The following is a 24312-nucleotide window of genomic DNA, read 5'->3' on the forward strand; positions in this document are numbered from 1 at the left end:
AACAAATTTAAAAAGGAAGAGAGCAGCATTTAGAAGTATAAAACAATAAATATTTGTTCAAAACATTGTTAAAATCCCTGTTTGTTTTTGTTCATAAAATAAGACAGTGGTTGTAAAAACCTTGATGGGCAGAGCAAATCAAAGGTTCGATATTGGCCAAGCATCCACAGCCCAGTCCCTCCCTTTTAAAGAACCCCGAAGGGTGCGACCTACTCGGCGTGTGGGGCATTCAATAATATGCGGGTATGGTAAACAAATTTCCCAAAACTGGCCATGTGCTTTAAAATGTCCAAAGTATAAAGTTGTTGGACTGCCTCTTTTGCTGTACGGTTGCCCAATTGGAGGAGGATCGGTCTAAGTTAGAACCTGCAAACTGACTGAAGGGCTGAACAGCAAAATAGAACATGGGTCAGAGATTCTCATTTGTAATTGCAGAAGCGACCCTCCCTAATGCCTGGCCATGTATTCACAGTTGGATATAGTTCTTTTAAAGGGATAGGGTGTAGTCTAGCAGCTAAAATCCTGTGTAGGGCTTACTCTCCCACGGCCTGCGTGAAATGAGGTTTCAGACTGGTCCGTGTGTGTCGGAGACTTTGGGTCTCATGAAAGCCTCTTGCTGCCAGGGATTCCATATCCAGAGTGCGAGAGCGTAGACGCAATTGCTTTTATATTGTTGCTTTAATAATGGGGTAGTTGGGTATGCTAGGGTCCCAGTTCTCTGTAGCGAGCTGCAGAAGATCTTTGGCTAAAGCAAGACAGGCAGACCATGGGTCGCTGGATTGTAAGAAAATCGATTTTAAAAACAGCCTTCATAGAGTTTGTAAGGGCTGCCGTAGTTAAAAAAAAGTATTTGGAGAGAGTCGCCAGCTCTTCTAGCTTTTGTTGGTTGAGATCAAATTACAAACGAATTAAGGTATTCCTGGTGCAAGCTGGTAAACAGAATAACTTTTTGTAGGCGGTGCAATGTATTTTTTCCAGGTCCTGCGGTAATTTCCCTGGGAATGCCTGCTGCGCGTAATTGAGGGACGGTAAAAGTTTGGCCCTCAAGACTCTTTGTATGGCCATTGTTGATGGACTGCTCAAAGTTGGGTATAATTTGCAAAGTGTGTAGGTGACCATTTTCCCCTTTAGCTGCAGTTAGTGGAGGTGCACCCATGGGCGGCCTGATTCTCTGATCCAACCCCCAAGGTAATTATAACATTAGACACAGTCCAGGGTCACCGTGCCCAACTGCCACTTTTTTTTTTTTTCGGGTAGTGGCCGAAGATCACTATTTTGGACTTGGTTGGATTAGCGACCAGCTTGTTCTGAGCATTGTATACAGAAAGGGCCGTAAACGCTTTTTGGAGACCTATTTTGGTATGGTCGAGGAGGACCAGGTCATTCATTGGCATACTGCAACAGCTGTATCTTTGTGAGGCAAATCCTGGGCGTAGCTAAAATGGCTTCATACAGAGCCTGGCCCATGTCCGCAGTGTACAGATTGAAGAGCATCGGGGCCAGGACACATCCCTGCTTTAGCCCCCGATCCGTGTTAATCTTCTCTGTGGCGGACTGACTGGTAAGTTTGACCCCTACCCAAGTTCGCAAATATAGTGATTTAGTGGCTTGTAATACGGGTAGACTGATGATCCAACGTGCCAGTTTCTGCCAAAGGATGGAATGGTCTACCCTGTCGAATGCTGGTGAGGAGTAATCGATGAAGCAGGCAAAAAGCGGCAGGTGCAGTGGGACACCGCTTGATGGGCTAGATATGAGGATCAGTGTCAATACTGATTTGGAGAGCATCTCTCTAGAGTGGCATGAATGATGGGTTGCATTTCTACCTAGAGCTATTGTTACTGGAGACTATTTGCAAGCATTTATCCCATCACCTTTTGGGTGTTTAATTGCTAGTAGTATGTCTGGAAACCTGAGAATGGTGCAGCTTTCCAAGCCTACTACTGCCAATGTTTATGAATTCCAAAAAGAAGTAAATTTCCCCCATTTAAGGAGTACTTCTATGAGCGTGTAGTTTTTTTTTTGTGTAAACCGGTCACATTATACATTTAACATTCTGGTACAAAAAATGAAAAAGTTGAAAGCTCTTAGTGAAATGAGAACATGAAAAACAGACCTAGCAAACCTGATTTGATTCAAGGTCCCCCTGGACACAACAAGCCAATAATACATTTGGGGGTGTCATATTCCAAACCCCCCTCCCCAAAGCTACATTCCTGATGGCCCCACTTGGACCTGGCCGTTCTTGATGGTAACTTATGACTACGGTCATGTAAAACACAATGGTCTTGAGTCCCTACCCTATGATCACTTATTTTAAATCCATTTTCACATGCACAATTCGTCATCTCTATGAGAAGCCTCAATTGTAGAGTTGCTAAATATGTGCATGTAGGCAGGGATCCATGTTTCCAATCCTCGCCTTTCAAAAATATTTTTTTCAAGCAACTGACGGCCCCATGTACTAACCCAAGTTTCAAACAGAGGTGGGCACACCAGCAAATTAATAGTGTGTCGAGCCATGGATCTGGGTTGGCTCTAAGAGTCCATGCACATTCCAAGCCAGGAAAATGTTGGGCATGTACAGTGTATTGGACAGACATTTATAAAAAGTGCTGGCTTGCCACCCCCCACGACAATGCCATCAGTGAACTAAGAGGCAAGTCAGTAGTCATGTAAACTCTAAGAGCGGCCCAGAATCTTATTATAGATGGAGCAACGTTATAGTCTATAAAATCAAACTTAAGAGGCGCTTGTACAGGTTACATCCGGAACTCAAGTAATTAAAAGTGCTCTCATATGTGATAATAAAAATTTTTTTTAAAGGAGGCTCTGAGGAATAAAATGCTTGCCTAGAATCATTAATTTGGACAAGAAGGGAGGCCGTATTAATTACAGGATATCTGGTTTCACATTTGGAAAATCAGTCACTAGGTGTATATCTCACTCTCTCTCTCTCACCGGTTTTACATCAAAGGTCAGTTTTGACTTTTACTCTTGATGCACACCGAGAAAAACCAGACATGGCAGGCCCAACTCAGGGCCACCAGAACCAACTGCCAAGAATTAATTTACTTGGGGGTGTCACCCTCCAAACATTTCTGCATGAAGCAACTGCCTTGACCACTCTAAGTGTCTGGTCTGGTGGCTCAGTGGACTAATGCTGCCACTGTAAGAGTGTGTTTGACCTCAAGGTCACAGGTTCAAATCCCAGCAGGTCCACTCAGCCTTCCATCCATCTGAGGTTGATAAAATGAGTACCGTTGGGTAACAATAAAACAACTGTTATTCAGCGCATTGATACCTTTGGGTGATACGTGCGCTTTACAAAAACATGTTGTGTTTAAGTCAATCTGCTATATTTTGGGTGTGCATGCTGTTGCACTGATATCAGCAATTTCACTATGGTCTGACTCGACAGCGGAACTGTTGCCAATTAATTGAGAATCACTAGGAGAGGGCTTTGGCTCCACCCACATGTTGGGAGCAGGAACATGTTATAATTGGGCAGAAGTTGTGTGCTTCTACAAAACAGTGCTTGTCCCCCCCACACAGCACGGATCACTTTGTTTAGTCCAGCTGCCTGGGCCATTGTACCACTATTAAAGTGTGTTATAAAACTAGGTTATATACTGTGTTTATCTCAGGCAGCAGACCAAAATGGGAGGGAAATCACTAGCTTACATGGATTGTTATACCTGGCATGACAGTGCATTCATAAGCCAGCCCTATTGCATTCCCATTTGCTACAACAGTGTGCCCCTTGTGTGTATTCATATAGGTATATACATATAGACACACACACACGTGTCTGGGTCCTACTGCTGAACCCTTTTCACTTTTCATTTTATTCAAGCAACTGTATTTTGGCTGCAAAACACTTTATGAACAAACGTGAATGTGAAATTTGGTCCGGCTGTTTCAGCAAATCATTAATTATTAACGTTCTAAATTAATCTCAGTCTACAATGTCTTTTTTGTATTTTAAAATATCAAGCCTATATAATTCATTATTTATCTTGAGTGTTACAAGAAAAATATACATGGCTTATGTATAAGGCTCCCAGTTTTCCGTTTTAACTGATTTTTACAGATAAATAAAGACAGAAAACAATGTGTTAGCTGTCTGTATTTATTTTTAAAAGTGGAAAAATACAGAAAATGGTGCTTGTGAGTGACTCTCCATGCTGTCCTTCTTGAATTCTTGTCAATAGTTGACCACATAGACCTTATATAATAAAAAAAATACATGTGCTTGAATACAGGAATATGCTAATAAATATTTGTAATACTAATATTTACCTGTGGGTGTAGTGTTTTGTTATATTTGGATGCCTAGTCAGTTCAAACGTGGCAGGTATCCACGTATGAGTGCATGTTTTCTGTTTAATACAGAAATATACAATGTTATGTTATGTTATAGGTTTGTTGAGCGCGACAGCTGCCCCAGCAACGGGGCGTCCCGAAGCACAAAATAAATATGGAACTATACCAATAAGATGGCCGAAAAATAAATGTGGATAAATACAGACGGAAATGTTAAAAAAATAAATACCATAAAACCGGGAGCCCTAGCTGTCGACTATCGTGCACCTGTGAACAAATGGTGCTTTAGCTTTTTGAGGAGCCCGTCAACCAAGAGACGGCCAAAACGTGCTTATTAACGTCGTTTACCCACAAAAAAATACACGTCCATATACAAAGATAATGTGCTTAAATGCTTCACAGCTGCATTTTCGTTAACAAGGTTTTGCTCGTCTTAATTGTCCAAAGGTTCATTGAAACGGCAATGAACGATGGCTACGTCCACCTCCTTCGTCACTCGAAATGAGGTGGCCGCCATTAATAAACGGCATTAGTTTTCTTCCGGAAACTTCAAAGCCTAAATGTCCCCAAAAGCACGAGCTGTCAACTGCCAACAAAATGATGATCTCGCACCCGGTGTACTCCTCATTACCACCGTCGCCGCGCATGACTTCTACAGGGGAGCAAGGCGCTGGCAGCAATAGCGTCTACGACAGTCAAACCAGCCCCTACACCATCGTGTAGCGCTAAGGTAGATTTCTTGTGGTTGCGTGTATACGCAGGCGCACTCCCCGCCCCGCACGCGCTCGCCATTGCCGCTCGTGCCATATCCCTCCCCCTGCGCGCGCGCCCGGCCCGCTGGGCTGACTGAGTGAGCCAACAAAAGGCAGCAGGGCGACGAGTATCAGAAGGAGAACGGGAGCCGTGGGGGACGGACGTGAGCTCGGCAGTCTCCGGTCGGATTCTTCCCTTCGGACGATGGTGGCCCGTAGGCCTCTAAACACGGCTTCTACGCAACCCTTTAACTTCAGTTGACCGCGGATTGAATTTTATTTACTTTTTATTTCTTTGTTCTTTTGGCAGTGCGCGTGCCCGCGTCTCCCGCCTACAATAAGAAGGGGAAGCAGCAAAATGGCGGGCGCCGGCGACTGTTGCGTTTTCTGGTGAATTTTCTGTTAAATAAGACTACGTTCTTATTGCCGGTAGCAGATTCGGAAGCCTGAGTAATTCCGCTATTGGGCGGTCGTATCGACAGTGCGCGGAGTGGCCGCTAGCCTTACCTGGGGCTGGATTAGCGGGGACTCGGGAACAGGCTCCACTCTGCGTACTGCTGTCCCGCCTCCGCCTCTCCCTCCCCACCGCCGCCGCCATCTTGTATTCCGGACCCGGCCCTGCCAAGTGCGCACGCGCAGCCCCGAGCAACGTTCTGTCAGGCGATGGACGCCATATTGTGAGTGGCGTATGCGAACAGGTGTTTTCTGATGCGGACATTCTGGTGAATATCGCTGCTAGTTCTAAAACATAACTGTTCTGAGACACCCCGTTAACTACTTTGAGATGCCCCGAAGATGAATCGGTAAAAGTGGCTTTAAAAATGAGGCTCGTATTTACCGCTAATCGTTGGTTAGGTGATTTAGCATATTCTGAAAACCGTCAGCACTATCACTTTGGAATGGGGAGAGGACCTTTCATCCTCAACGGTGTAAAGTTAAGCCCGCTTACGATTTTGCTTTCTGGAGGGTGAAGTAAGATCAAAATAGAGGTTCAGGGCGGAGCAAGGAGCGTATTGCAAATTGATAGATAGGTACCAGTTGGCTGATTTAGCAACGAGCATGTAATGGCAGAACCGCATCCGATAGGGAAGTTATACATACTTTTAATCGTCCCTCTTGGACCAGCCTCATTGGTTACGTTTAGGTAGGTGTGGACCTATTTAATTGACATAGTAGTCTCCATAAGACAGGACAGTGATCACAACGCATTTTCTATTATCATTGCCCTTCCACTCTGTGGCTTGGCAGTTATAATCCCCCCCCCCCCCCACACTAAAACCCTTTCGATAGTAGAATGAGGCCCGAGGCGCAACTAGAGCCAAATTTGGAGGGGGGGTGGGGGGGGGGGTTTGGCGGCTAAGAAAAAATTACGGGTGGGGGGCGGGCTGAATCTTTAAGCAATAGGCAGAGTGGAGCTGCAGGGGCTCTTAGAAGGGGTGAAACAACCGCAAGGCCTCATTAACATGCAAATGGTCTTTTAAAGCCCTGTGAAGTGCGGCTGTGAGTGTGCCCGGGAAGCTGTCTCATCCCGGGCTGCCACACACAGTGGGGGGCTGAAGCCCTTTGAGTCCAGTGGGTGTTGCGCGCCTGACTGAGGCTATTTAACAACATGCGCAGATTGAAATTGTCAGATTCACTCTCAAGAGCTTGTTGTGGCAGTTTACAAAAACAGACCATCTGGAAGGGCTACTATCCTCACCAGGGTTGGCACACATGCGATACACTGGAGATTAGTGCAGGTCACACTGAAATGTTTGAAGAGCTTCGTAGAATATTCTTTGTTGAAACTAATAAAACGGCATGGAAGAAAACTCCTCCAACATGCTTTAACTTTTTCTGCAGGCGGACCAGTATTGCTCTAAAGCAAGTCGACAGAAATGAGATTGACATTAGAATGGTTGTGTATAAAAGGGCTGTTTGCCACACCAAATGGGAGTGGCAGGCTGAGAAGTGGGAAGGACTTCTAGATGCTGTGCGAAAGGGAGATCAATGGTCATTTTGGAACCTGGTGTCATCAGGTGCTACAGATGCCAATGTCTCTGCTGCCGATTAGGTCGCACACTTTTCAAGCCGCAGTTTCCGATAAAATTCCGGATGACCTCTTGCATGGAGATTCAGCGTTTTGGGTCCCTATTAGTTTTTAATGTTACATTGAGTGGGGGCTTCCCTGGGGGGCAGAAATCGTTCCCGTATATAAAAGGGCTGCCCATCATTTCCATCTAATTATAGGTCTAGAAGCCTTATCGACTGTTTCAGGAACAGCACCAGCAAGCTGGATCAGGACTGCCTCTAAATGCTTTTCTGGAAGACTGTGGTTATGGGAGAGGGTGTATGTATGTAGTGTTTGTAGATCTTTGTTGCGCCTTTGACCTTGTTCCGAGGCCCACACTCTGGCAGGGGCTGGCCGATATGGATATTTTTAAATACTTGCTGGCCAACACCATGTGCACAGGTGAGGTGCGGTCAGTTAGACGAGGTGACGGAGCGCTTTAATGTCGCAAGAGGGGCCAGAAAAGGTTGTGTTATAGCAATTACTTTTTTTGCAATCTATGTTAATGACCTAATTGACAACCTAAATGGGTGGGGGAGGGGATTCTCCAAGCCTCGCAGGCATCAGGCTTGCAGACAACACTTTAATATCACTAAAACAAAATCCACCGTACTTAGTCCTTGTAATACCACTAAACCCAATATTTAAAGGCTCTTCTTTGGAGCGTGTGCACACTTTTCAGTACCTAGGATTGATCCTTGCTGAGCAGCTGGACTGTTTTCGCTGTATTGCTAGGTACAGACTTAAACTTGATCAACATTTTTTTAAAGTACAGAGTAGCACCAAATACAAATTTCCCAGGTGCTGTAAACTTATAAACAATAGGCCATGGAGGCTTCCCTATACGGAGTGGAGCTCTGGGGCTGCAGTGGCTCTTATTCTAGTGGAAAATAGACTACTGCGCCAGTTGACAGGCCTCCCTGTCCGCACCCCATTGCTTCCAAACAGGTGAGATGTGGGTATTCAGTCGATCTCAGAAGGGATACGGATGAGACCAATCCTTTAGTGGAGGGGGCTCTGTGCCACTCCTGAGCTTATATCACCTGGGCTTGGAAGAAATATTGGACCTGCCATGTTCTGACCAAATCCCATAGATTAGATAAATAAAAGGCACACTGAGAAAGTCGGGTAATGGGATTTTGTGGGAAGACATGAAAGCTGGGTGTATTAGCAAGAATACCATCAAAGCCAATTATGGCCTGTACACAATGCACCTAATGCAGTCACATCCCTCCCTCGGCCCCCTAACCAATGCTTTTCTCTTGGTGAAGGATGAGTTTAAGACAGAGCGGTTCCTTGACGAGATTGAACCTGCTGCATCTAGGAAACTACCTCCATTTGTTATGGCACCCTTCCCTTGCTCTCCTCCATCTCAAGTCTGGGTCGGCCCCATAAACTGATAGGTGGGCATGCCCTTTCTGTGATGCCTGCAAGGAAACTATAGCGCATGCACAGTTCTGCCCCCACCTATGTGAAGGAGAGGAAAAAAATGGATACTCCCAATATGCCGAAATTTAGGGAGTAAAAGAATATTGAGGCTCTTTGTAGTTTAAGTTACGATATGAGTCAAAGCATTGTTTTTGCTGTCTTCCGCTACCTTCTGACGATGGAGAGGACTTGGCGCATGATTTCCAAGCTTAACGTGGGTCCTGAAATCACAATAGAACAGGGTGCTCCTAGTGTGTCTGCTCCCCCTCATGCACTAGCTCTTTGAGACGTAGTAGTTCACAACTGAATCTGTACATTATATTTTAGGGTTCCCTTAGAAACTTTCGCCTGTGTGTCAGCACCATGAGAATTAATTGGCCAAGACTGCTTTGTCATCTTTGTGACTTATGCTGTTTATAAAATGTTTTGGCTGCTTCGATTTAATCCAAATATTTTATGATGCATGTTCTAAATTGGTGCAGAGTCATTATAAGAAGCCTTACATTTTTTTTTCCACCTACCAACTATTGGGCAATACAGAAAAATGCAGGTATTTTTTTCTGATAAAGGTGGCAACCCTAGGTACAAGTGTGAATGAAAATAGGCAGTTATGTCCATGTTAAGAATTATTTATTTTAATTGGGCTCCTTTTCTGAAATGTAACTGCCTGGGAGGGGAATTAAGTAGACAACAGCAGTTAGACAGGCGGTGAGCTCATGCGCATGTTGGTGCAACTGAGCACAATGATGTGGCTGCTACAGGCCAGATGTCTTTAAACTTTAGTGCTGCGGCTCTTCGGAAACATTTTTTAAAGAATGCAGCACACATAGAGGAAAATGCCTTTTGGGGGGGGGGGGTGTTTTTTTGCAGGAAAGTATTCCCTCCTGCACAAAACAATCCTGCTTACAACGTGGGATATCTTGCACCATGTGTTGGCACTTGGGAGCATTTTGTGCGCCAGTGCCTGGTATCGAGGAATGTGCCATTTAATGTTAAATGAGGCACATTTCTGCCCATGTCCTGTAGCGCTGTATTATGTCAAAGATTTTTGTATAGCGCACAAATCACCAAAGGTCTCATGGCGCTAGCAACCAAGACAAAGAAACCGGGAGTGACTGAAAGTGATCATACGACAACATTTAATGGGAAAAAAGCCAAGTTTTCAGCTTTTTACGGAAGAGTAAATGGTCAGGTATAGAAAGCAGATCCAGAGAAAGTTTATTCCAGAGCAAAGGGGCCAGGTATGAGAAGGACCGACCTCCGTTGCGAACTGTCCGAATGCGAGGTTGGCCAAGAAAGAGTCTGGAACTGGACCGCAAGGGGCGTCGAGGAACATACCATTGGAGTTTTTTTGCCAAATAAAGTGGACCAGTGCCATACATTATCTTATGCGTAAGACTTAGAAGTTTGAAATGCCCTCTTTGGCGGATCGAAAGCCAGTGCAAAGTTTTTAATGTGGGGGCAGAGGAGGTGCGGGAAGGAAGATTCAGAACAAGTCTTGCGGCAGTGTTCTGAAGGATTTGAAGTTTGGAAATTAAATCCTGGTTGAGTGCGGTGAAAAGAGCGTTGCCGTAGTCCAACCGGCTAACGATGAGACCCTGGACCAGGGGTTTTCTTACTTCAATGGGTAGCCATTTAAAGATCTTGCGTAACATACGCATCATCCCAAAGCAGGTCCCAAGCACTTGATTTATATGGGTCTTCAAAGATAAAGAATTGTCAATCGTGATGCCTAGGTTGCGGACTTGGGGGAGGGACAGGTGCCCAATTCTAATGGCCACCAGGCGCTGGTCCAGAGCTGTTCAGCTTTCCCAAATAAGATAACTTCAGTCTTCCCGCCGTTCAATTGGAGCTTGTTTAGACTCATCCATTCATTTACACGGATCAAACAGCTCTTAAAACGGGTTTGGACATCAGACTGGTCGGGGTCACAGGTCACTAACAGCTGGGTATCATCGGCATAGGATAGTGTGTCAAAACCATAAGACCTGATGATATCAGCTAAAGGTGTTAAGTATATATTAAACCGCATAGGGCTGAGAATAGAGCCCTGCGGGACCCCCACTGTTACAGGATATGAGCTGGAAACGATCCCATCCACGGAAACCGCAGTGGATCGGTTTGCGAGATAACTATCGAACCAGTCAAAGGCCCTCCCTCTGACACCAATCTCCCACAGACGATGTTTAAGAATACTGTGGGAGATGGTGTTGAATGCTGCAGATAAATCCAGGAGGACCAGGATTGCAGATTCTCGACGGTCCAAAGCCAGTCTGATGTTGTCCACTACTTCAATAACGGCGGTCTCCGTGCTATGAGCCGCACGAAAGCCAGATTGAGAAGAATCAAGAAGCTTATGAGTTTCAAGATAGGCGGTGAGACTTTTATTAACTAAAGACTCCAGTACCTTTCCAAAATAAGGAAGCAAAGAAATAGGACGATAGTTTGCGGGTACACTGGGGTCGGCAAGGGTTTTTTTAAGGATAGGCTTAACCTGTGCTAGTTTCCACCTATGCGGAAATGTGGCTTGGTTCAGAGACAAATTAAAAACAATAGTTAAGATATCCACAAATAAGGGTAAAATTTTAGCACAGGGGCGGGGGGGAAGGGATCGGCTGGGGAACCGGACTTGATCCGTCCCAGGCATTCGCTGACTTCAGTTTTTGTTATGGGATCAAACTCAGTTAATAAGGGGGCTTTGTTTAATTCTAGCGGAGGGCTAAGTTCACTCACGTTAGTATTATGACAACCGAGGTCTTCTGCCTGAGAGGGGAAAGAGGCATATGTGGTTTTAATTTTATTGTCAAAGAATAGCGCTGTATTACTTTTTGATAAATCGGCTTCATGTGCTCTAGAAGGAGGTGCCTGCAATATGAAAGGCTAAGGGGCATATTTATCTAGGTTTTGCATTGCCCTTGCACCACACAAGGGGCACGAAAAACCTAAGTCAGATTTATCAGGCCATGCCATGCCACCGTGTGTTTCTCTGCATGGCTTGATAAATCCAGAGTATTGCAGCACAAATCTCTGCTTTGTGTTAGTCTCACCTGTGAAGGTGTTCCCATGGATTTTGGCGCGTTCACAGATTTACAAACTTTAATTAGACAAGTACTAACAACTCTGTGGTAGTGTGGGCGAGCAAGAGGGCGTGTTAAGCATTTATTCTATTGACTCAATCAAGGCTGTTGGCGCACACTCAGACATAATCCTGACCAGTTAGGCAAGTATAAAAATGTATATGAATAGTTTACTTTGTAGAACCAAGCAGGACTTGGCACAGGCAAGCAGGAAATACTTTCAATTGGAAAGCTGTACACAGAAATGCAATTGTGGATTGCACTGGAATAGTTTATAGGTGAGTTTTGCTCTTAAAAACAGTTCAAAATACTGTACGATTACTCTTGGATTACTTTTCAGTTACTTTGAGCTCTTGAGGTAATATGCTGAGATATACACTAGAGTTGGTCACTTACAGGTAAATGTGACGTTCTTAAGTTAAAGCATACTTTCTTTCCATACTAAACAGCAGGTCAACACATTTTTTGGAACACAACTCGTAACATTGGCTTCAGTAGGAAAAAAGATTGTTAACTGTTTACAGGTAAATAAACAACTTACAAGTAAAGCTTTTGGGGGTTAGAATCAAGGTCCAGTTAGGCACCCAAATGGATCCACCAGTAGCACTGGGGTGGCCGGGCACAGAGTACAGGAGGCCAATGTTAGCCAGTGGGGCCTTCGGTCAGGGACTCCTTGCGAGCAGGCCACTTGGCTGTGGGAGCAAAGCTCCTGGGGTTAGGATCAGCTCTGCAGGGGCCACCAATCTGCACAGGAGCTCCACCACCAGGGACACAGGGGTGGCTGGATGCAGAGTGCCAAGGAGATGTCGGGGACCTGTGAATTTCAATGGAGATCTCCGGAAAAGTTGGAAAGTTTGCAATGAAGGTGGAATTTGTCTAAACGGGCAGTGGGAACAAATCCCAATCCTTTCTCTTAAACCTTCGTTTCTGCTGGGGACAGAGTTACATCAGAGAGGTTGACAATCGGACTCCCTGTGCACTCGTACTCGCTTGTTGTTTGCTCAGTGTGATTCCCCACTGGGTCGTCTTGTTCCCTGTGTACTTGTCTGTCCTCTCCTCTTGCCTCTTCTGCCCCTTTCTAAAATAGGGGGGTCGGTAGGAGTTGGACTGAAAAGGGACAGAGGGTATATATCCAGGGTGCCAACCCATAAGGGGCATTTGGGGTTGTTGATAATGGATAGAGTGCATACCTCCACTGCCTTGTATTGGGTACAGGGGCCACATTGGTTGTGGAAAGAAGGACCTGGCTCTCCCCCCTGGTTCCACCCCTCTCTTTGTCTGAAGCTGTTATTGCTCGATACACTGCTATTCGAGGAATTATCATCTGAACTGTCGATGTAGGAGTTTGTCCTACTAGATGGTATATAGGTTGGATCAGCATAGGGGTACACTTTGTTAAAAGAACATTTTTTTAAATTTTTGAAATTGTGTAACTTTTGTTTGGGTCAGGCTGTCTTTGTATTCACTAATATCTTTATTTATATCATCCAGTTTTTTCTTGTAATAAGTCAACGTGGTTTTAAAATGGTTTTCAGTTTTGACTATTTCGACCATCAAAGCTTCAGAAAGTCTTACTGCTGTCTTTATTATAAGCACCAGCCAGTCGCGTGTACACTGCCACGCGATCATGGCCCAATCTTTCCTAGACACAGCATCTTCAAGAAAGATGCGGGGTGCATTGGTTACAAGCAGGCCTTTAGGTGCGGTGTTCGTCCGAAGATATTCAGTCAGAATGGTACCATGTAGGACAGTACGAATTCTTTTTTTTTTTGTGGTTTTTTTTTGAGTTCTGAAAGTTTTTCCCATTCACTCGTGTGAGTGATGGCCTGGGAAATAGAAGGGTCAGCATAGAGAGAAGTGCGTGCTAGAATGGCATCCACCTCGGACTCTGGGTAAGATAGTCCCAGGTTTTCCATCGTGAAATGATATACCACAAGGGTAAGTTTTAGAAAGGAGATAGTCTGCTTGGAGTCAAGCAACTCCTTTATAAAAAGCAAAAACTCTCAGCTATGCGCTGCTAATATACAGGAAACAACAGGAGAGTAAGGGAACACTCCTATTCCCCTCAAATAAATCAGACAATCAACAGAGGAGTGCGTCAGTGTAATATCAAAATGAAAGAGCAAGCATGGTAGTAATCGCAGTAAGTTGTTACTGTTGAAAAAAAACATTTGTTTTTTTATAAAAGCCCTCACTCGCCAACCTGGTTGGTGACATGCTTCATCATTGGGCCCCACCAGGAGTGGCCGAATGCCACCCTAGCGTGCTGCGACGCCAGTTTACTGCGGAGCTGGTAAACGTGTAAAGTGAATTTTGTGAAATTTAAAAATGCCCAATTGTGTCAAAAAACCTTTTATTAATTTTGCCAATCAGACATAGGTAAAAAAATCTGTGTGGGATAACGAACTGAAATTACAAGTTCATATATTATCCCTAAAGGTGCGGTCAACATGTTTCTGCCAAAGGTGTGTGGTATAAAAAAAGAATTATTTTTTTCAACAGTAATAACTTACTGCGATTACTAGCATGCTTGCTCTTTCATTTTGATATTACACTGACGCACTCCTCTGTTGATTGTCTGATTTATTTGAGGGGACTAGGAGTGTTCCCTGTTTTGTTCCCTTCCTCTCGTGTTGTTTCCTGTAAGAATGGACTTGGACACTGAAGGAGTACAGTGCTCATGCAACTGATCCCTAACCTGTGGTCTAGTGCACCCTGCTAGAGGGCTGGCTTACCTAGGCCACAGGCAGTAGTTTGAAAGGCATGGCTCACAGAGATGTATGCCATGTCGACTCTTCACTTTTCTCTGCACCAGGTCACACAGCCTGCAATGGCAGTGTGTGGGTGTTCGTGTGCAGGGTCTCTAAGGGTGGCACAATAGGTGCTACAGTCCTACCCTGGTCACAGTGCCCATGGTACCTTATACAAGAGTGTACCTGTGGCCTGAGATGTGCCAATTGGAGGTACAAAGGTATAGCTTTGGGAAAGAACACAGGCCCTGGGAACCTGATTGGCAGGGACCCTAGGCACACCAAGTCAAAGTACATCAGGTGTCAGGCAAAAAGTGTGTGTGTGGGGGGTGATGACCATTCAAAAAGGTCGCTTTCCTATAATATACCTATATATAAATATCTATATATACGCACAGCACTAGCATTTTCGTTAACTTAGATTATTTTACCAGGATCAGAACATATATCCTTCACATTACACACAACAGATATAATAACGAAACAAGCAATATAACTTCCTTTGGAACCTATGACTTGCAAGCGGTAAAAAATGTTGGAGTGCAAACCACTAAACAGGTAGATACTTGTATCCTGCAGGTAATTTTTTTGGTATCATTTGCTCATCACTCAGCTAGAACTTTAATTCCTTAACCCCTTCAGTGTGGATGAACGTACATTCATTTTCGTGCTTCTCACGTGATGTGCAGAACTTGCACCTCCGCATCATCATCAAGGGTTAGAATCCCTCTTGGCGCTAGCACCATTTGGAATCCTCTTTCATATCACAACCTTGGGCTGCACGGGAAGTGCTTCTCTTGCGGCCCAAGATTACTCTAAATTAACCAGCTGAAGCATAACCACTGTGGCAGCAATTTCATTGGAGCTGAGGTCCACAGCTCAGCCCCCTGAGCTCTGCTATCAACAGAAGAAATACTATTGGAAACGGGATACTCTCCTGTTTCTGACAGTGCATTAGACCCAGGGATCATTGTTCAGGGGCTAGGAGCAACTGAAGGGAAGTCATCCCTGAAACACATTCTGAGGGACCACTACAGTCTTTGTGTACTGCGTTTTAGGTCTCGCCTAGGCAGCGCGCATGCGCTGCTCTAGGAAGTGACCTTTAGACATCGGTCAGCTCTTTTCAAGCACTCGTGCTGGCATCCACCTTGCGGGAGCGAGCAGCAGCCATCTGTTTGTAATTAGAGTGTCCGCGTGCTCCCTTCCCCGTTGTCCATGTTATCTTTTTTTTTCCTGCATCCCCTTTGCTCCAGGACGTCATTGTGGCATGCTGTCGCGGCCGTGCTGTTGCAGATGGCTGTTTCAGCATCACTTTCACGGGGGGGGTGGATTTACTGCTATATGAAATAGGAGCAGATGAGCCGTTTATCCCTGCCGTCCCCGGTGGTGCGATTTGAGTAATGAACATTGTGAGCTGTGTGTAGGAATTGCCTATAAAACCTGCCCCTCGCTGCTGTTAGTGTAGGGCAAATGCGCACACTGTACCAACATTGCAACAAGTGCAAATAACCTAGCCTCACTCTGGTGGGACGTTTCTATAACTGTAGTGATTTTAGTGCTTCCAGTCAGAGGCCTTGTGCGTGCAGCATGTCTGTTGCGTGCGTGAGAGTGTTTTCAAACCTCTCTCTGCCCCAGAGCTCCAAGCACAGTTCCATCTCTGCCCATTGATGGTACACGGGCAAGTTAGGAATCTGGCAAAATGCTGAGCCAGCAGGGCTGAGGGAACCAAAGGCACCAGGCTTTTGTTTCACGAGGCTATGCACGCTCCAGCACTTTTACAAACAAGGCCCAGGCCGTCACATATATATTTACCGGAGAGAGCCCAGCAGGGATTAGGTCTGGTGAATCCGCCAGGCTTTTGAAGTGAAACACTGGGAAAGCGATAATTCCAGTAATGCGTGAAGCACCAGTCACCTGGTGATTTGTTAAAACACCATAATCACATTTAGGCGGCATCTGCTTGCACACGTTCAGACACGTCTAACACAAGAAAACACCATTAGGATTTCAAAGCGTTTTTTCTTTATTATTGCTGCATTTTTGCTTTTTTTAATAGGATATATTGTTATAAACCACTTGTAACTTCCCAGTAGGATGTACAAGCTTTTGAATTAGTTTTTGGGCACATCAAGGTGGGAGCAAATGTCCTGAATACTGCTGAACATTTTTATGAAGAAAAAAGTTGTGAAGTGCCTTAAGAACAGCACCAGTGAAAATATGCAATTTGATCTCCAAGCTATCGGAGCTTCCTGGAGGGTCTTTTGGTTCTACTCACCATTTCTACCCACCACGTGCCTCTGTCATTGTTTTAAAGTGTGCAGAACTCTGCAAACTAAGACAGAGGTGGGCTAGCCTGTGGATGGGATAGTGGGGGTGGTGACATCTCTGAGAATATCTGTTATTCTGAAAGAGTGGCGGGCCCTTGGCAGAGTTGGATAGTTAGATGTGGCCTGGCTCCATATTTCATCCTTGTGAGGTTAACATAAATAGAATAAGGGTAACACATATAAAAATGTATGGAAGGTTGCTGTGCGGGTTAATGCATGTGAGGTTAGAAAGTTAGCAGATTCCTGGCTCAAAATTCCGTTTTACTGAGTTTGTTGACTAACAATTAGCATAAATGTTGGAAATACTGTACTGTGGGGATTTAAAGCGCGGTGTAAGAAAAGCCTGTGTGCCTGGGACAAAGTCGACGGCTGAGGCATGAGTTGAAATCAACTTTCTTTTTCAACATAAGAAAATGACCATCGAGGTGATCACATTTAAAGTATGCATTTTAGTGACGAGTGAGTGCCTCTCAATGGTGTGGTGTGGCTGAGGAGACAGTCATATAGTGAGGGTGAGAGATACACACCAAATTATGAAATTTCATCCGTGTTTCCTCCATTCAAGACTTACTCCGCGTGCATACCTGTTCCGTGCTTCATCCCTTTGCTCTGCAATTATCAGAAACTACGGGGGGAAACCATCATAGGTTCCACCAAGCTGCACAGCCACAAGACTTGTATGAATCCAATGAGATAAATTTCAATAAGTTTTATCCACTTTTCTTATTTTTTCACCATTGGATTTTTATCCTTCTTGCTTGCCTAATATTCATTTTATTCATATCTTCAAATTACGTAGATGTTAATAGAGGCTCAGACGCAGAAGTAGGTTCCAAAGGTCAAGATTTTATTTTGCAATAACCCAATACATTTCGGTAAAAGAATTTCCTTCGCAGGGGCATCTGAAAGAATACAAACACATGTATTTTACCCTATTTTGTCAACATGAATAAAGCATAACATTCTAATAACAAATTCCATCTGTTATACGAAAAAATATTTACAATGAATTAAAAAATTAACTGTAAACAAAACATTACTAAACGATCTGGCCTGTTCAGAAAAAATTATTTTTTACTGACATTCTGCCTCCAAGCCCTTTCTCAATGCAAACGGAATACCACCTCTTTTAACCAAAGACGAGGTATCACCTCTTAGTTAGCCCAGCAACTGCTCAAAACGAACTCCCGCTTACCATGGAATCCAATAAGTTAAAACGCATTTCCAAACATTCCACCTTCCGTTCCTTAGCGTGTTGAGGCGTGCATGTTCCATTCAAATGCTAACGAAATCCCTTGATGCAACTGGCTGTTTTATGCATCTCCTCCCTCGTTAACTGTCGCCAGGTGGTCCATTACATTCACTGAGTTCTACTTTGAATTCTACAACGGCTTTACTCCTTTCTTTGTACCCTTCCCCTTTGTCTTAATTATAGTCACTACAACTACATATCCCGCAGTGCAAAATGCCACATCCTTCGAATCTCTATCCCATTCAAGAACCCCAGACCCCATGTTTCCATCTATTTAATGTTTTTGTTTGATGACCAACACAATCTTAAAATATTTCATAACCGCATGTGTAATGTCTCTTATGTTCCGAAAAAACAGTCCGTTATTATAACACTAAACATTTTTCTTTCAGAGAATTTCTTGTTGTTTTCACATTATCCGTAAAAATCAGTCATGACCAGCAACCCTGTTCCTCTGTCAGTCGTTTTCATTTGCTATGCCTTCTTTCTTCATTTATCATTCTCAAAACATGTTCATCCTTCCTGTTTTATCAAGGGTGCAATCTCTCAACTGTTGAGACAAACGATTCATACAATGATATAGTGAGGGTGAGAGATGCACACTAAATTATCAAATTTCATCCGTGTCTCCTTCATTCAAGACTTACTCGGCGTGCATACTTGTTCCGCGCTTCATCCCTTTACGCTGCAATGATCAAAAACTACGGGGGAAACTATCATAGGTTCCACCAAGCTGCACAGTCACAAGACTTATATGAATCCAATGAGTTAAATTACATTAATTTTTATCCACTATTCTTATTTTTCACCTTGAGATTTTTATCCTTCTTGCTTGACTAAATATTCAATTCATTTTATTCATATCTCCATATAACGTAGATGTTTACAGAGGCTCAGACGCAGAAGTAGGTTCCAAATGTCATTATTTTATTTTGTAATAACCCAATGCATTTCAGGAAAAGAATTCCCTTCGTCAGGGGCATCTGAAATTATACAAACGGATGTATTTTACCCTATTTTGTCAACATGAATAAAGCATAACATTCTAATATCAAATCTGTTATAAGAAAAAATATTTACATTGAATTAAAAAATGAACTGTAAATAAAACATTACTATACGATATGGCCTGTTCCCAAGAGAAGGGATAGGAGGTAGTCCGTTTGCATTGAGAAAGGGATTGGAGGCAGTATGTCAGTAAAAAGTTATTTTGGAAACAGGCCAGATCGTTTAGTAATGTTTTATTTACAGTTAATTTTTTAATTCATTGTAAATATAATTTTTTGTATAACAGATGAAATTTGCAAGAGCTCTGCGGGAGTCTCCCCCTACACCAGGGACTCTCACACGGCCGGCAGGGAGTCAGTCCTGGCTGTGCATGGAGCTCAGAGCCCTCGTCGTGCCCCTCCGTGCTGCTTTTGCACAGCTCCTGTCCCTGCTCAGCCCAAACCTCCGGGTCGCTGCCTCTCTCTGGGACCTCTGTCCTGGGGCACTCCTCGCCCCCCCCCCCCCCCCCCCGAGTGGCCACGTGGGCCAGAAGCCTGCGCAGCTCCTGCTCCTTGTCCTCCCACACCTGCTTGCTGCACCCCAGAGGTCTTCAAGGTCCTTGTTGAGCCACAGCCCGATAAAGAGGCTGGTGCTTCGCTCCGTGGTCACCTGCTCCCTCTCCATGAGGGGATCGCTGCCCGCCGGCTCGAGGGAGCGCCCCACGCTATCCGCGGAGCTTCCCTCTGCCTCCCTGGCTTGGAGCTCCCCCTTCCTCCGCTCCATCCACCGGTGGTTCAGCTCCTCCGGGATCTCCGCGGCGATCTGCTCCACGAGCTGCTGCTGGCGGGCTAGCTCCTCCTGCAGCCCCAGCACCTCGTCGTACTGCCAGGCAGTCAAATGGCAGTTACCTTGCAGTTCAAAAAGGCTTTATTTAGATAATGTGGCCGGTGTAGTGACACTGGGGCCCAAAGCTCTAGGAGCTCCTCTAAACGCCAACTATTGCAATATTTTACTACTAAACAGGCAGTCACAAGTGCTCTACAACATAGCTTAAACACATTAACAAAGCCAATAGATCTGGCAAAACACTTAAAGGTCCCAAAGGCAAGACCTATTGGCTATGCCAGTGCTTGTTTTGAAGATGGGGGGGGTGTTAGATTTTCTTGGGTGCTGGTTAATCAATTGATTGACTCAAATACCATCACCACCTACATGTACAGAATGTTTTCAATTTGTATTTTTGGGTCTTTCCTATTGCAGGTCTATAAGATTTTTTTTGATCCATGTAAATACCAGAACTTTTCATCAGAGGAATGTGAGGAAAATGTGTGATTTTTATCCAGAGAGACATTTGCAGTAGGGGTGGGCGTAATTCGCATTATTTGCTGTTACGTTATTACGTTCAGAGTTTAACCCTGCATTTAGAGCTATTTTCTTAGCACAAATTTCACCTTGTGTCCAAAATGGACCATAGGGTTCATTTTCCACTAAGAAAATAGCCTGAAATGCAACAGAACACAAACTGCAGCAGCTGGCTGCACTCACTAAATTTGTTGTTACTGTGCTCTTCTAAGATTTTTGTGCCAAATTATGTGAACAGACATAATTGTGTAATTTCCGGTAGTCTGCTGTCACAAAAGTAACACAATATTCCTTAAATATTGCAGCGTAATTAAAATTCACCGAGGCTTTGTTTGCAAGGCATTTTCGGTAAAAATAAAAGCTAGTGTTATTTATGCCAGCCACTCCACCTTGGTGTGCAGTTTTCAGGGTTTGGGGGTCTGGGATGTTTGGTTAACTTGCATGCTGTCCAACCTCAGGCCCAAATATCATTGTTACACCTAAACCTATACTCTGCAATTCAAATGAATAGATTTTTTTGGTGCGTTTTTGAGTGAGTCCAGTCCTGTGCAGGAAGGCTTGCATGGGATGCTGCTCTTATTTTACAGCTTGTTCTCAATATCGTTTGTGGCAAAATTCCGCAAACTCCGCGAGGGATGCATAATTTTATGCCCAGGGTTACTTCAGAGCAGAAACATGTCGACACACAAGATACTGACATGCCAACTTTTATAGTCCATGTGTCCTACTTTTGAACCTTGAACTAAGGAGTGAACACACAATTGAATTGGCCAACATTGCACAATTTTAAAGCCCCATGAGATCCCATACAGGTGATCGCTTCACCTAGAATAACAAGATATCCATGTATAGTTAACTTTTCTTTAATCAATAAGGCTAACATTCTTCCTTATTTTGACTTAGTTTGTATGCCTGGAGTCTGTAACTGTAAAGTTAACAAGGCCTCCCGTCCCTCCTGATACTTAGATAGTTTCTTGTTTGACCAAAATTAGGTGGGTTCCAAACTCAGAAGCCCCATGTCACCTGTCAAGTTTGCACTAACCTTGTGTGACCTATGCAATGCAAGCAATCTTTTTTTCTTCTGTCACTGTCCTCACCTTTGACCACATTCACTGAGATATGTAGGCCAGTGGTACAAGATGGGATAAGTGAATGTGGTAGAAGAAAAAGCAGAGACGCAGGACTCCACTATTTTGCCTTGTTACATCAAGGAGGTGTACAAGTTGTAGTGGAGCTCTTACACAAAGAGATTTGTTACAGATTAGTACACTGACCATAACGTCTACTGTTAAGTTATATACCTTGGGCCTATCGATTTATAACTACCTCTCTATGCTTTTAACAGATAACAGGAGTTTCCTGAAAGCTAAACATACATTTCTTGTTACCACATTTACCAATGTTTTAAAATTACTACCTCAAGCTGGGTTACTATAGACTCTAATGTGGAAGATAAGTCTAGTTTCTTCACTTGACTTGTAAGGAACTGCATTTACTTATTGGGATTTCCTACACATTGATATATACACAGACTGGAAATATAATTAACTTATATACTACTTTCATTAGCATGTATATACAAATTAAATGTCTTAGGAATCCGTCCTGGCCCATCACAGAAACTGTTAAGCAGACCATACATCCTCAGCCATTAAGAGTGCAAAGAAACACACAAGGAACAGTTCAAAGTTCATTTTCAAGTCACGGATGACTTCATAATACTCTGCACACTATAATCCAATCCTTGAGAACTAGTGGTCTTGACACTTGAAAACCAGCATCCATGTTGGGAGGTCTGGCTGCAGTAACACTGTAACTGAATGAATGTAACGTTGGTGAGAAACACAGTGAAATGTACACCTGAAGATTCAAGATGGCTGTTGTTGCCTGTAGGAAAGTAGGATCTGCTTCTTATGGTTACCACCACTTTTTGCAACCACTGTTTTGACTAGTCTGGCTGGGATCCTGCTATCCAGGACCCCAGTCTATCTGCTTTCGCCCTTAAATTGATATGTATGTACTTTGGTACAACTCCAGATTGGATACAGTCCCTAGTATATGGTACACATGTACCCATGGCATAGGTACGCCAGAGGCCTCCCATGGGCTGCAGCATATATTATGCCACCCATGAGAGGTCATGCAAAATGGAACCTCAGGTCTGCTACTGCAGCTTCTGTAAGTGGGTGCTTGCACCAATTACGAGAGATCTAGGTTCACTACACCTAAAATCTTATAAGTTACCCCTAATGCAGGCCTTCCAGTCCTGAAGCCAGGGTGCTGGGTTTTACGTGAGAGGGTGCTCCTGCATGAGCAGAGCCCCTCTGCAGCCATCTGAGGCCATGCTCCTGGGCTGTGTGTGATACTGCCCGACATGTAGGTAGAGGTGCATTATAACCTCGCGGTAAGTGCTATCTCGAAAATGACTGCAACGAAGTATGTCATGTTTGGTGTCAAACACCTTGGAATCATACCTCCAGACCAGTAACTGGTGTGGGAGGTATGATTCCTCCCCTCAAAACCGAGGTTCTGGGGGTACCTAAGTCGACCGGTACCAACATTCTCGAGCCTTACAGCACTAGATGGATGCTGCCCGCCACAGACACGAGTCTGCCCTCCTGCTGCTGAGCCAAGCTCGAGCAGGGGAAGGCAGCACAATAGGCATCCTGTCACAGGGAGGTGTGACCACCTTCCAGACAGGATTTAGTGTATTGGGGCTGGGTGGGTGCACTGTCACAGTGCCAGAAAGTATGGCTCAGGGGCACATTTGTTGTCCCTGTGCATAGTCCAGCTCAAACCAGTTCTGGGAGCCATTTGCTCCTGCGCGAAACTGGACAAAGGGCATGGGTGTAGCCACCCCTCTGTCCTGTCCTCCCCTAGGAGGGTCCCTAGAATCTGTCCAACCCTTTCCCGTGGGTATAAAATCGGTTACCTGGCTACAGGACATTAGATTTTACGTGGACAAGATTCAGCAAGAAAATACCACTACACTTCGACCATCTGGACACGCTGGACCCCCCTTGGGCTCGACTTAGTCTTCCCTTGCCGTCCCCAGACTCGCCACTGTCCGTGATCCATACGGGACCCTGTGGACCTCCAAGACAACAGAAGAATCTACCTTGGAGTGAAGGAGTCACTCCCCTGCAAACGCAGGCACCGTAACGCATTTGACCGGTTTGCTAATCCTGAGCTCCTGCGGACTCCGAAGGCTCCAGCAACACAGAAGGTGGGTTTCTGAAGGTCTCCAAGGTTGAGCTGCCCTCTCACTAAGATTGAGGCAGATATCCCTGGTGAGGACCATATACCCATACCCTTGTGCACCGCGTTTATTTGCAGCTGCACATGCTTGTTGTCGTGCAACAATTCCGTGCATTGGGCCTTTTGTAGCCCTGACCCCAGCGCATCTTTTCGGAGAAGGACTCCAGCATCCTCGCACTCTGTGCCCTGCTAGCTGGTATCCTGTGAAACCGCCTGAGGTCCCCTTGCGACTCCTGTGTCTTTCGGCCTGTGGGTCCCCTTGAGGTTCAACACTGCTTTATTTGGGCACCCCTGGTTGCTCCAGGCCTGCCCTGACTCCCCTTGCTGTGGTGATTCTCCTGGTCTTTGCTGGGCCAGATCAACACAGAATTTGACCATGTGCGTTGCTTGCCGCTGCCAAGGCTTGTTGGTGCTCCTGACGGACACCGACCCCTTAGCACTCGCCACCATCGTGGGACAGCTCGCCTCCAGCTCCTGGTCGTCCTAGACTTCTCCTGGTCCTCGCAGCTGATGATTCAAGATCACCATCAACGCACCTGAAGCACCCAACATTGTTGGGCATTCGTCTACCGAGCCCCTGGTCACTCCAAAGTGACCCAGACTCTGTCCCCTCTGCTTTCAGGTTCTTCCCATCTAGAATCCTCGGTTGGATTCCACCTGACACTTTTCTTACTTCCAGCAGCAGCATTTCTTTGTCGCCATCCATAGAGAACGATGAGGGTTTCCGACGCCACTTTGTGCCT

At 44.8% G+C, this 24312-nt stretch overlaps 1 protein-coding gene and 1 long non-coding RNA gene across 3 annotated transcripts in view; both read right to left on the bottom strand.

Annotated features, from left to right (window-relative positions):
• The window catches only part of PCIF1 (phosphorylated CTD interacting factor 1), a 157653-nt gene extending 151985 nt beyond the window's left edge, over positions 1–5668 (bottom strand). Inside the window, exon 1 of one of the 2 annotated variants that reach the window (XM_085619370.1) lies at positions 5586–5668. The gene's annotated coding sequence lies outside the window, so the exon portion shown is untranslated. Of the gene's footprint in view, positions 1–4938; positions 5082–5585 lie in introns of those variants that run through there. The other variant, XM_085619371.1, reaches the window with a different exon arrangement.
• Positions 5669–17537: 11869 nt separating this feature from the next.
• The window catches only part of LOC146812371 (uncharacterized), a 49225-nt gene continuing 42450 nt past the window's right edge, over positions 17538–24312 (bottom strand). Inside the window, exon 5 of the long non-coding RNA XR_014966840.1 lies at positions 17538–17612. This is a non-coding gene — a long non-coding RNA (uncharacterized LOC146812371). The remainder of the gene's footprint in view (positions 17613–24312) is intronic.

The sequence above is a fragment of the Triturus cristatus genome, chromosome 7, assembly GCF_964204655.1.
Source record: "Triturus cristatus chromosome 7, aTriCri1.1, whole genome shotgun sequence".
Lineage (NCBI taxonomy): Eukaryota > Metazoa > Chordata > Amphibia > Caudata > Salamandridae > Triturus > Triturus cristatus.